The sequence below is a fragment of the Diospyros lotus genome, chromosome 10, assembly GCF_014633365.1.
Source record: "Diospyros lotus cultivar Yz01 chromosome 10, ASM1463336v1, whole genome shotgun sequence".
Taxonomy (NCBI): Eukaryota; Viridiplantae; Streptophyta; class Magnoliopsida; order Ericales; family Ebenaceae; genus Diospyros; species Diospyros lotus.
The window spans coordinates 8,814,315-8,829,408 of record NC_068347.1 but is presented as its reverse complement, the minus strand read 5'-3'; positions in this window follow the sequence as shown (position 1 = coordinate 8,829,408).

The window sequence follows — 15,094 nt, the reverse complement described above, 5'->3', positions numbered from 1 at the left end:
ATAGAAGTCTCTCACAAGAGAGAAAAAATAGGGTTTGGAGTATAGGAGTCTCACCTTAAAGGTTTATCTCTTGGAGGTTACGGTTTCACTACAAACAGCCTAGGTTTCTACAGAAAACACAATTTTTGGTAAACCTAACCTCCAATATTTATATATAGGGTTAAAGGTAATTAAATATTGGTCATAACTAAAAATTTTCAAGGAAAATGGACCTCACACGCGCCCTCACGGGTCCTGGGAAGGTGGCTCACGAGCAGTCACTTCTATGCGTGTGTATCTCACGCATCGCTATGACAGTACTGCATCACTTTCGTATTTTGGCCATATCTCCCTTTTTTTACCTCCGATTCGACCCCCGTTTGAACCTACGAGTCCCTCTCTTCCCCTTCTATAGGATTATTAAAAAAAATGTGACTTCTCTAACTTTTTTTTAACTATTTGGGACAAACTTTGTCAAAGACCCGAAACTTCAATGAGGCTAGTTCTCCCCCGCTTCTCCTTCGATTTCTTCCCTTCTTCTTTCAGAATTTACTCCCCTCACTCAAGAGAAAACTCCTCACCTTAGAATGCCTCAATTTTCAAACTCGCTTGGAATGATTTGAGAACAACCCATGACCTTTATTTATAGATTCCTCGGACTAATCACATGATGCCACTTGTCTCAAGATAAGCTTTGGACTCCAAAGACTCAAAGCTATAATTGAATATTGCTTGAAATCCAAAGCCATATTCAATTGAATTTTTAATTCCAAAGCTAAAATGGAATGAATTTTGAAATCCAAAGCTAATACCCCAAACTTCTTTCAAATGCCATTTTGACCCTTATTTCAAGTCCTCAAGCTTTGATATTTTACCACATGAACTCCTAATTTCATCTTTATTTTATTTGGGTAATTCTCTAATTGCAATTACATCCTCAAACATAAAATTAATTTGCATTACGACTCATACAATGCAAAATTAATAACTCGAAGCTTACTCAATAAGGACGATTTCATCCCTGCACCTTCACAGGACCTTTGTTTCATCCTAAAACCACTTCAAGCTTGATCCTTATGTAAAACCGAAGCCCTCTCAGGGTTCTGTTGACTTCCTGGAGGTCCTTTACAATCATTCGATTTTTTAGACTAGAACTTAGCTGTACCAAAAATCGTCTTTGATTTGATTTCTTTTAGCATCACAAATCACGTCTTGAGACACTTGTCAATGCCATACCTTTTTCCTTAAGTATCTAAGCTCTAGGGCACTCCCTGCAGTTGATTCGGTGCTTTATTTTACTATCAAACAATTTTTTGGTATTTTAAACTCACTTAAAACACGTAACAACTTTACAAAAATATCAGGTATTACAAAAACTATCATATGAGGTATTACAAAAACTGTTATATTTTACTTTATGAGTAATGGCTATAAAATTTGAAATCAGATGTCAGTTACTTGATCGAGTCTTAGAGATATTCGACTAATATAGAGCATACTTGATTAAACATTTCATGTAATTGATTATAAATAAGGGTCACTTAAGTATGATCAACTTATTACTCGACTGACTCACAAGTCATAGAAACTTTGCATTAAGCACTCGACTACTAGGCTAAGCTTACTCGATTAGCACAAGCATATACTCAAGTACAAATAACTGGTATTCGATTAATTTTAAGAACAAAGACTTAGCTAGATTCTATCTAATCTTTACTTGATTAAAACATATAGATAATCGATTATAAAAATACATTAGTCGATTAAGAGAAAGATATACTCGATTAAGGAGATACTTGGAGTTTTGATAATAGAAAGATACTCAATTGAAAATATTCCTTACTCGATTGATTTTTGAAACACAGAGAACTTGTAAAAATTACTCTAGTAGGAAAGATTAATAGTTGTTTGAAAGAAGATTTGCTAAAGCATATACTCAACTGATTTGAAAGATACATATAGTAATACGTGACTAAAAATATGCTAAAATTTTAATAGCTATAAAGACACTCAATTATAAACATACCACACTAGATTGTAGCTTTAAGAAATAAGATTTTGTGTAACACATACTTGAGTAGGTTTTTAAGACACTCGATTAATTTAAAGAAATGATAAGCAATACTTGATTAAATCAAAAGTTATTTTTAGACTGAAGGCAAGTGTAGAAGATTTAAAAGAATGTTTGAATCCTTTACCTTTAAAGACTTGAAAAATACATATATTTAGTTTATCAAAAAGCTTTTATATATAGTTGAACTTTCAAAACATTTTCTCAAACATTTAACATCAAGCTCGATTAACATAAAACTATATTATACTGTTTTGAAATATATAGGAATATATGAGCTTAAAGTTCTCCAATTTAAAGAAAAATATACTTATAACCTTCATACTTCTTTATCAACCAATGGATCATGTTCACTGCATGATCCTGCTTTTCATGGAGCTTCACTGATTCGGAAGACGTGTTTAGAGTGTCGCTGGTTCTGGAGCTGACACTTTGATCTAGATTTATAACTTATCATTTCTTTCGTGTTTCTTTTTAGTTTGTCTATGTTGTTTTGATCCCGTTTGTGCAAGGATCTTGAGTGTTTTCTTTATTTCGTTTGTTGTGTCATTATGCACTGGGGTATACCCTGATTTGGGTTCTATACAAACGTTTTCTCTATTTATACATATCTTTTTACTTAAAAAAAAAAACCAAATCGGTACTTAGTTGTTTTTGAAATAAATATTCCCAAAATTTTTGCCTCATTTTTTTTTTTCTAATACCGAGTATTCAACAATAATGAAAACCAATATATATATATATATACACATCACCATTTATTACATTACATTCACTATTCACATAATAATTATATGACTTTTTTCCCACGACTCAATATAATATCATGCCTCTTATCCACATTTTTCATAACATTACGAGATCATTTCATTTCCCACTCACAACATGTGAAATCATCAATGCATAATTGTGTGCTCATGCATAGCCATAACAACATATAAAAAATATATAGATGCTTGCTCATAGCAATTTATTTATCAATTTCATTTCATCTTATCATGCCCACCCATATTGTGGTATAGTATGATATGATGTCCATGCAATGCATACATGCCATATTTTTATCAAGTACAATTGGTACTATGCATAGCTTTGAGTGTGGTGGAATCTTCAAATGGTGCTGTTGTGGGGTCCTCCCCCATCAGTCTTACATGTCCTTTGATTACATGTCCTTTGATTTCACCACAACCACCCTTTGCAATTATTAACATTTTCAATTGATCTTCATGAATGCTCACATATACTATGCAAGATGATATTTTTGTTTCCCACATCTCAATATTTCATTTACCACTACACAAATAAGCTTCCCATAATATCAATATTTTTCCATATGCAAAACCCATCTTTATAACAATATTTATATATCTTCGATAGATTCGTGGTTCCCTTGGCATCCAACTTTAGTAAAATTATCATATTAATATTGTGAAAGATTTCAACATATTTGAATGAGCCCATATAGGCATGTATGTTTGTTTCCACTTCTACTTCACCCCATGATTAAAAATGCCGCCTCTCTTTTTATACTCACCGATATCCCAATTTATTTGATGGACACAAATATTTGATAAGATTGATGTTAGGGCAACACTGGATAGAAATTATGATTTGAAACAAAATCCTAGCAAGACAACACCAAAGTCTTGTGTACCTGAACCCTAACCAAGAGACACGTAATTCCTTAAGAAAGATAGGGTGAATTGAACCCTATTTGGCTTTCAGCAGGACTCAACATGAATCCAATAATATCACAAGGTTAACAATGCAAGAAAATGGGCAAGAGTCATGATTTCATCCATAGAAAGGATAGATAAAACAAAGAACATTCAATAGACACAATTTCCAAACAACTTGATTTCAAGCAAGTAATTCAAAAAGAACTCATGATTTCAAAACTTGCCAAATGGCCCAAATCCTACACCGAATCAAAGCCTTTCAAGTCTAGGTTACAAAAAAAAAATGGATCTCAATTCTGATATTTGTACAAAACGTTATGGCCAAAATAGTCGAACATGCGCAGTTAGAGTCGACTTGCGCTGAGTTGACTTGGAGGGTTATCGAGTCGACTCAACCGAGGCTTGGTCATACCGAGTCGACTTGTTGGCCCAAAAACACGAATGAAAGAACTGAAAACCCTTAAATTCACTCAAACTCCAATTTTCTCAATTCTTAACCCAAAAATACAAAATTCCATAATTCATGGTCTCCTTCGGGTTATAAACTCGTTTTACCAAAATTTTGAGAAATTATTCATGAAATACAAACAACCAAGCTTCCTAAGCAAAACCCTAACCCATTACAACAACCCCTAAAATTTTAGAAATTAAACCAAAAACTCATGATTTGAAGACACTATAGAAACCCCCAAGACTCCGATTTACATCCCACAAGAAATAACCGTAAGATTTTGCAACAAAATGAAGTGAAGGGAATGAAACTTGCACAACAAAAATGAAAAACAAGTGCAAGTGAGAACTTGCCTTAAAATGGATGACCCGAATGAAGAAATCCAACCCGCTAATGATGCCGCTTGAGACCAATTGAAGCGTCATCCAAGAAAAAAGAGACAAGAAGTGGAAGAGAAGAAGAAGAAGAAGAAGAAGAAATGGAGAAGGAAGAATAAGGGTTGTCGTGAGCCATTATAACACCCCTTCTCCTAGAATTACCGAGAAGAGGTGCTACGGGAAAAATAGATAAAATAAAATAAAACTCTTTAATAAATTGAAATTTGATACCATAAATGAATATCTCAATCAACTGAAATAAAAACTTTGAGTCAAATAACTAAAAACCATAAACTCTGTCTAAGGAAAAATCCCACAACTGAAACATAAAATAACCCTAAACTGACAAGACACAATGAAACTAACAAATTGACTAAACTCTTAAACATCTTTGATCTTAAGCAGCTCCACGTACACACACTACTGACCACTACTGCTAGGCCCCACATTTGGTACTCCCCCACTAGGACCTGAAATCGTGAAGAGTACAAGGTAAGCTACAAACCTCAGTAGGTAATAAGTTGGAAAGAATAATTGAGGCTGAATCGAGGAACATCGTTACTGATAAAATACTTACTGAACTTGTACTGAGTATATTCACTGCCTGTTTGGATTCATCAAAATGTAATGCACATAAACTGTAAACTAAATGCATGTATGCAACTTTGGCACATAAGCCCACAAAACTGTAATACATACCTGATTGATCTGAATCCTGTATATACAAAAATTGTAAGCACATTCTGTGGGCAAAGCCCCTAGCCCCTTGGTCATCACCAGGCAAGCAACTCATAAATTGAGTTATAACCAAAATTGATACTAATGGGATCCCGCGGATAAGCCGCCTGGCGCTTATAATGCAATGCTCATATAAATGCTAACACACAATATGTAGTGCTCCATATAAAGTCATGCTCAATACTCATACCAAAATGTATGCACATAATCTCATGAAATAATGCTGAACATGTCATAACTTCACACAATAGTATAAAATGCACAAGTTGTTATTACTATTATTGGAACCCAAATGTTACTCGTATTTTCTCTTAAAATACCAAATTTATTGATATTTAATTAATTAATTAATTAATTATTCTGAGGGTGCAACATGAAAACTTCCCAGGAGGGTCACCATCCTATCACTACTCCTCCTGAGCATGCTTAACTTTGGAGTTTTTGGCAATATTGGTTGCAAAATTAGGTATAGAGCATGGAAATCTGGTGTGAGTGACCTGCACACTAGTGCCATTCGAATGACTCAAATTCATTCGAATGAATTTGGCAAAGCTGAAGCATTTTGAACAAGAAACTACAAAACATTCAAATGCTACAGTACGCCATTCGAATGAGATGAATGAAATACACAAGGACATTCGAATGGCAGAAATTTCATTCGAATGCTAAATGGTACAAAACAAAAGCCATTCAGATCTTTCAAGGATTCATTCGAATGACACACTCAAAACCTCAAAAACATATTCAAATGATACAATAACATTGACAACTCATTCGGATACCACAAAAACTCATTCGAATGACACAAGGCTCATTCAAATGTCTGAAAACTCATACGAAATAAAGCTCATGATAACAGAGACCATATCACGAATCAAAAACTTAACATTATTACACCATTCTGAAAGAAATTTTAGGAGAACAATCCCAATCGATATAGAATAACATCAAGATGAATCAACACTCGCACTGGGAAGGAAACGCTTGTGAGAAAAATTATGCATAGCTGATCATATCTCACTATACGCTGATATACTGCATGAATATATATATATATATGCATGAACATACTGTCCGATGAAATTGGGAACCAAAATACAGAGTCTTGGTATTCTGAGATCACTGTAAACATGGATCCTGAGTTAAAGATTACAAGAAAGTTACTTGCTCATGACTTCATTGTATACGCATATATATATAGATATATAAACGTATCTGTTTACTAATAAAATACTGAAACTTCAAATAAAAGAGTTCTTAAATAACTTGAAAATGAACTAACAAGAACATGTAATGGAAGGGATTACAAGGAAGATACTTGCTCAAGAAAGCCTTTGATACACTAATCTGAATATGCATATAGATATATACAGACTGGCTGATAAATTGAGAATCAAAATGAGAGTCTTAAGAATCTGAAAATGAACTATCATGATCCTGTAATGGAAGGAATTATAGGAAAGATACTTGCCTGAAAAAACTCTCTAATCGAACCCTTGAACAAACTTGAAAACTCTTGATCGACTCAAATGCTTCAACAAAAGTCCCTATGCAACACTGCTACCTCTCTTGGCTCTATGGTCTTCACGGCGTGAAGAAAGCTAAGGCTGATGAGATTTATATACACACATAAGAAGTCCTAGAAGCCCATCTCCTTCTCTTACTATAACTTGGAGACCTTATTCTTAATTAATTTGGATAATTTCCACTTAATCCTTCTCACTCATGGATTCTCCCTTAAATACATAATATCACTAATGAAATAATTCCTAATAATAGGAAATTATTATTTAAAACATCTAAAATTACCTTTATGCCCTTGCACTTAATTTTCACATAATTAAATAAAAATAAATGTTATTCTCTCAATTAAAATCTCTAAATTGTCACTTTAAATATTTAATTAGCAAATTCTTTTAACTCAAAAATTAAATAAGAAATTAAATAATTTCTAGACCCTCTAACGAGTCGTTACGGCCACCCATCTCTCTCCCTTTTATACTCCCCCACTTCCCATTTTTTACCCCCACACTTTAATATAAATACCCTCCATATCCTTCTTCAATTCCTTTAATTAATAAAGTATATGTATATATATATACATATGATTCCTTTCTTCCTACTTTTCTTTTAAATACAACATAACCATACACCTTTAAATCTAACTTTTCTTTCCACCCATGCAATCTCATCCCGATTAAAATTGCACACGCTCACATTATTTATTTCCAACATCGGAATATATTTGGTAAGTGGGACAGGTAATACCGGAATATCTCACACATTAATTATCTTCGGTATTTACTTAGATCAAATAATACCAAAATATAACACTCATCAAAATATCATCAATATGAGTGTGAGATTTTTTAATATACATATATAAAATGATTTATATAAAATATTTTAGAAATCATCAACAAACCAAATTTATTAAAAATATATTTTCTAAGATTATTTTTTACATAAATCAAAATATAAATTTCTCAACAATCTTCCATTTTTTATTTACGAGCCCATTTGATGATAACAAAATGTTTTGACTCAAAGGGCTTTAGAAAATATATAAGGAGATATTTTTAGAAAATATTATATTTAGAAAATATATGTTTTTTTAAGCAAATATAGAGTTTTAAGAAAACTTCCCTTAGCATTTTACCTGTAAGAAGGAAAGCTCTCTCTGAAACTATTATCCCTCTTTTCTACTTGAGTCTAATATATATTGTCTTCTCCTAAATCCTATTTTTCCTTCTAGAAAACTCCCCCTAAGCTAATATGTCTTATTTCTCTCCCCCTTGAGATATACTCTATTTCTCCCCTTTTTTGTCAAACATCAAAATGGATCAAAAAGGATTTTTGAAAAATATTTTGAGAAGAGTCGTAAAGAAAGAATCCCCCTAAAACATTAACATATATATCTTAGAAGGAAAGATAGAAAACTCCCCCTGACGGATAGAATATATGACCACTAATGATCATTAAACAAATCCTAGGGATTGTTAAGAGGAAAAATTTAACTCCCTCTGATTCATAACATAACACTAGGGAAACTAACCTAAAATATAACGCATAGGCATATCAAGTACAAAGAATATAATGTAAGACATTTTTTTAAAAACAAAAGATATAGACATAAGAGTTAAGGTATGAAAATAACATGAATCGTATGTGTACACATAATGTAATTAAATAAGTAGCTTAAGACACAAGATTATCCAAGGAGACATATTAAGATAGATCTTATAAAATTCACAGAAGACTTTCTTGATCTATTGGTTCTTTATCCAATTCAGTTCCTTTGTTCTTCTTCTACCCTATCTTTCTCTTTTTCCGTCCTAGAAGATTTTTGGGTTTGTATTTTTGAAGTTTACGGAGACTCCTTTTTTAACTTACCTAATATGTAATATTCTGATATTTTAAGAATAAATAATAATTATTAATTTTTATATTTGTAGTGAGTTATGATTTATTGGAGTTTTGTGGATTTGAGGAATTTAGTAAAAGATATTAAATTTATTATTGTCGATGTTTGGAGTTGGTCGACTGTGATTCGTAGGTTCGCAATGAGAAAATGAGCACAAATGCAAAGAGGAGAAACATATAGAACAAACAATAAATCATGCATAGGAAATATTTTACGTGGTACGGCTAGAATGATACTTAGTTCACGATTGTTCTTGGTTCTTCTGACAGAGTAACATTATATCATTATTGTCCATTCTCCTTTTACAATGGTCTTTGACCACTATTTATAGTGTCGAGTGTTTCCAATTTTCATTAAATCCAAAATAAGTGGATAATATTATGGAGACAATATGTTCTTATTAATTCCATGAAATTGGGAATGGACCCCGCATTATCAGGGGTTTGATTTGTCCCGAATAAGACAGGTGGGCATCGCCTCCAATTATTTTGCAGTCTTATTGTTATGCGAGCTGAACGGTTGGCCAGCGAGCTAATAGCATCGCTGGGAGCTTGCTTGGTTTCGTGGTTTGAGCTCGAGTTTCAGAGATGTGCGACCTTGCTCTGATGACCTCGACTTTGAGCCTATTGGGCTTCAGGAGATTATGCTGATTTGCTTGGTCGAGTCCAACCTATAAGAAATATGGTCCGAAAAATACCCATAACAATTATATTTTTAAACAGGGATTAAATCATTTATTACGATTGATAAAGAAAAATATTAATATAATAGACGATGTACATTATGTAGTATGCTAAAAATAATAATAGAAATAATAAAGTAATTGAGAAATGGGATGGCTAGTGGGGTGAAATTGGGGTGGCTGACATTTGTAAATATATGTAAATAATATATAGGTTATTGTAAAGGAAATTGGAGATTTAGTTTCCAGGGTTGTATACGTGAATATAGATACATAAATATACATTGTGTTCTATATTACATTAGCAAAATCAAAGAGAGAGAATTGAGGGACTGCACACATGAATATTAAGATAAAATATATGTTATGCTAAGAAGTTATTATGCCGTATTGGTTTATAGGCAACTATTATGTTGCCTATCGTTGGGCAACTGTTGCCCAACTGTTGCCCATCTGTGGGGTTCAAGTCACATGCATGGAGTCCATCCCCTCTTTCTCAGTCGGATAACATAACAGTGCTCTTGGTTTATATTTACATACCAGATAGTATAATATTATATTAATATACGAAGGAGATGGAAGAAATTGGTGGCAATTTTCTGATCATGCGACGTGCACGAGAGTCACTTTCTATAATCTTCTACTTCCTTCTAAGCATGTGCAGCCAAGTTGATATATGATATATATATATATGTATATAATATTATATCTTTGTAAAAGAGAGATTAGGAATTCAAGAGATTGGATTTGAGAGGGTGACGCTGTGCACATATATATGTAGATATATATAATATGTTATGATACTAATAGATATATATATATATATATACATAGTTTAAGGAGCAGAAAGAAGGCAGCCGCACCAGCCCAGCGTCCGTTCTTCTTTTTATGCGTCCGTTTCCTCCCCTCTCTCTCCCGGTTAATTTCAGAAGCAGCGCGGGGAGCAGGGGCGGATCCAGCAAGTTGGGGTGGGGTGGGCTGGGACTGGACTGGGCTGGGCTGGGTCAGGGGTGGGCTGGGGCTGGGCTGGGCTAAAATGAATTTAGGGCAAACTTTTGTGTTAAAATTTTAATTTTTTTGTGGGCTGCCCTGGGCTTCAGCCCAGGGCAGCTCACATGTGTATCCGCCCCTGGCGAGGAGTAGCAGGAAATCAAGAAAAAATTTGGTGCAATTGAAGTTTAAAATTGTTATGCCTATTTAAATAAGTAGTTCGAAAAAAAGAAAAAAAAAAAAAAAGGCCACATGGCAGCTCTTGAGAGCTGCCACGTGACACCCATAAAAGTAGCCTGGCTGCTCCATGCAGCCAAGAAACAGCCTGACCACATGGAAGCGGCCACTTTTGGCCGCTTCCTTCCTCCCCACGCTGCCACGTGGCAGCATGGCTAAGACAAGGGAAAGGGCTTCACCCCCCCCCCCTCTCGGGGGTATTTTCATACCCTATGCCACGCTGCCATGCGGCAGCGTAGCTAAGGCAAAAGAGGGCTTCACCCCTACCCCTGAGAGAGGTCTTTCGGGGGTGCCTCATACCCCCGAGGGAGGTCACCCGAGGGTGCCTAATGCACTCTTCTTTGTGCGCGCTTACGTGCCTGCATTCATGCATCATCGCTGCCGTGACCCCCGAGAGACTCATCCATCGCTCTCAAACTAGCCAAGGGACTCATCCATCGCTGCCGTGACCCCCGAGAGACTCATCCATCGCTCTCAAACTAGCCAAGGGACTCATCCATCGCTGCCATGACCCCCGAGAGACTCATCCATCACTGTCGTGACCCCCTGGGAGATTCATCCATAGCTATCACTCTACTCTGGGAGGCTCATCCATCGCTGTCACTCCACCTCGGGAGACTCACCCATCTTTCCCAATAATTACTCATCGTTTGGACAATCCACACATCACCCATGGCCCGAAGGAGTCATCCATCCCCCGAGTGAGTCATCCATCGCTCAGATACACCCCACAGAGTCATCCATCATTTGGATCAGCCATACGAGGGTCATCCATCAGTAATTTCCCCTTTTACAAATTCATTATTGTAATCGTGTAACAACAATTGGCGTCGTCTGTGGGAAACACAAATGAAAAGCTACAAAACTATTCCCTCATTATGGCTCAAACCCGAAGTAATCATCAGACCCTCTCCCGTGGTGCCCAATCACCTCGACAAGAGACCCTCGATCGAGTGGAAGATCAACATCAATCTACCCATGAGGGCCCGCTACCTCTCATCCATGGGGGCCATCCGCCCTTCACCCATGAAGGACATCCCCCCCTCACCCATGGGGGTCAGTAGTCCCTCACCCATTAATCCCCTCGTGAGGGTCACCCATCCCTCACTCACCAGCAGCTACCCCTTCCAAAGTCCTCTCACCCATTGGGGGTCCAACTTCAGGTGCTGCCTCTTATAGCCTCACATGTTCTCTCGGGACCTTACTCAGGTATGCAGATCCCATCTGTTGTTCCTTGGGCTGAGTACGAAGCCCTACGACAGCAACATGCCGAAGGAATACAAGCTCTTCGGGAAATGGCTGGTATTTTGCAAAGTTTGGCCCCTCATGGGTCAATCCCAATCGCATTGAGAAAGTTCATACCAGAAACAGTTCCATCACACAGGGCTCGTCAGGAGGTACTAGGGAACGGCTCATATCGAGAAGCGAGCCCTGAAACTCACGCTTAACCTGTCCCTACTAGAAACAATCAACCAAGATCTCCTTTAAGAGAAGCTCATAGCCAAACTTCTCCCCATCGAGGAAATCATGGAGGAATTGATCGTCGAAAGACAAAAAGGCGAAGCCCACAAAGAGGAAGATATTCTGAAACAATGGCCAACACTTCTATGGAAAGAGGTCGGGATTCCAAACCCGAGACCAAGCAAAATGATGGGCCTGATGACAAACCTACTACATTTAGTGCATGGGAGGCAGCCGATATGAAAAAGATGATTGAGCGGGTGCTACAACAGAATAAGTTATTACCCACTTCCGAGGAACAATCTAGAGAAAAACTACCATTCGTGGCAGAAGTAATAGAGAAACCCTTGCCGAGAAAGTTCAAGATGCCTCAAATAAATCCTTATTCAGGCAGGGACGACCCTTATGATCATGTGCAAAACTATGAATCTTTAATGATGCTTCATGGATGAGACGATAAGATAATGTGCAGGGCATTTCCATTAACCCTAACTGGGCACGCTCGGGCCTGGTTTAACGGCTTACCCGAAGCATCCATCTCTTCATTCGACCAGCTAAAAACGGAGTTTATCAAAGCATTCATTATTAACAGTTAGAGAAAGAAAGATACGACATATCTGCTTAGCATTCGACAAGGGAATAAAGAAACCCTACACCACTACGTGGACAAATTTCGGAACGCCACACTTGAGATCTGTAATTTACCAATTGAAATGGCAGTGTCTGTTATGTTCTAAGGGACACGACTAACCCTTTTGCAAGAATCATTGTCTCTAGACCCTCCAAAATCTCTGGCAAACCTGTTTATCAGGGCTAATAAGTACATACTCCATGCGGAGATGATGAGAACGGTAGGGGGAAATGAAGATGGAGAGCGGAAAAGAAAGGATCGAGATATTGAAGAGGACCTTAATCGGCGACAAGAGAGGACCCGAAGACTAGATGATGTCAGGCCCCAGTTCAATCACTATACCTAGCTCACCCAACCTCGGTCTACGATATTAGCAGCCATAGAAGGATCAAGCCTAATCAAGCTTCCAAAAAAGGTGGATCGACCTATAGGAAAGAATCAGGATGAGTACTGTCGATACCATAGGACTCGTGGCCATTCGACTAATCAATGTAGGGAGTCAAAAAATCAAATTGAGATGCTTATCCGAGAAAGGCACTTACAAAGATATGTACGAGAAGAAGAGAAAAATAATAAGGAGCCACAAAGAAGAAAAGAGAGGCCTAAAACACAGGAAATACATAATCCAAGACAACAAGAGAGAGGAAGCGATTACAGACAAAATCTCCGTCTGGATAATGAACCAACACATCAGGTTATACATGTCATTTCGGGCGGCGAAACCTTGTTAGTGATAGCTCCTCTTCCTAAAAAGCCTACGCTCGTTTGGCCTACCAGGTCAATTCTGTAATGGAGGTTAGAGAAAATGAAGAGCCCATTATGTTCACACCTGCCAACAGAGGAGATGTAATCATTCCACATGATGACCCGATGGTAATCTCAGCTATCATTGCAAAGCACCCAATTGAGAGAATTTTGGTAGACAGTGGTAGCTCAGTTAACCTCATTTATTGGAATTGCTTCGAGCAAATGCACATTTCACAAGATCGATTGAAAAATATCTCTTCCCCTTTATATAGTTTTATCGGGGAGCCTGTCTCGGTGGCTGGTTCAATTCAGTTGCCAGTGACATTGGGCTCCGATCCTCAGAGAACAACACGTCAGGCCTACTTCATGGTGGTTAAAGCCTCATTAACTGCATACAATCTAATTTTTGGTCGTCTCTTACTCAACGATATGAGAGCCGTAGTCTCTTCCTGCTATCTGTTGATGAAATTTCCTACACCCCAAAGAGTAGGACAAGTCCGAGAGGATCAATGGAAGGCCCGCACGTGCTATGTTGCATCTACAAAAGAGAAACAAAGTGAAGAGACTTTATCGATTGCCAAGAAAACTATGCAAGACTAGGTTGTATTATTTCTTTCATTAGAATTATTTGTATTATAATAATGTGAGTTCAAAATAGGATTGTGGACGTAGGCACATTTGGCTGAACCACATCAAAATGTTTGTACTCACTTCTACAAATAAATTATCGTTATTGCGTCCACTATTATCTACCAGATTTCATCAAGGGTTCTTTCTAGAACGAAAGGCCCGTTGCCCCGTGCACAGCCTGGTAGCGAGGTGAAAGTTAAAAGCTCGTTGCCCTGCTCATAACCCGACAATAAGGGAGATAACAAGCCCATTGTCCTGCGCGTAGTCCGACAATAGGGGAAAAAATAAGACATTGTCCCACACATAGCCTGACAATGGGGTGAAAATAAAATTACTGTCATGCAAAAAGTCAAATAGAAATGAGCCATAATATTTGTTGCCCTGTGAGCGACCTACACTGCTTCGCTTGGTGACCTAAGGCCCATTACCTTACTACTAGCCCGACAATGAGGTAAACACAAAAAGACCTATTGTCTCGCTAACAATCCAACCACAAGGTGTAAACAACAAGTCTGTTACCCTACTCATACCCGGGCAATAAGAAAATACCAAAACTAATTGTAGACATAGGCGCTACACCGAACCGCGAAAATAAAAGATGTATATTCTTTCTAATTGCGGACGTAGGCATTATGCCGAACCGTAAAAATAAAATATTTATGCTATTTAATTGCGGACGTAGGCATCATGTCGAACCGCAAAAATAAAATATTGCAAACTTAGACACTGCACTCACAATACCAACAAGCATGTACACCTGAAGCTAGAGAGTCGCGCCATTGTAACAAAAAAGCTCGTTGCCTAGCTCACAACCTGGCAATGAGGAGGCAAGAACATCCGATCGCCTTGCAAGCAGCCTGACAACGAGATGACATGAAACCGTTATCCTGCAATACATCGAGGGAGCATAATTTCAACAGCCCTGCAAGTGACTTACACTACTTCGCCTGGCATTCGAATGGTGCAATAGCTGCTACCCTACAAGAAGATATGTCAT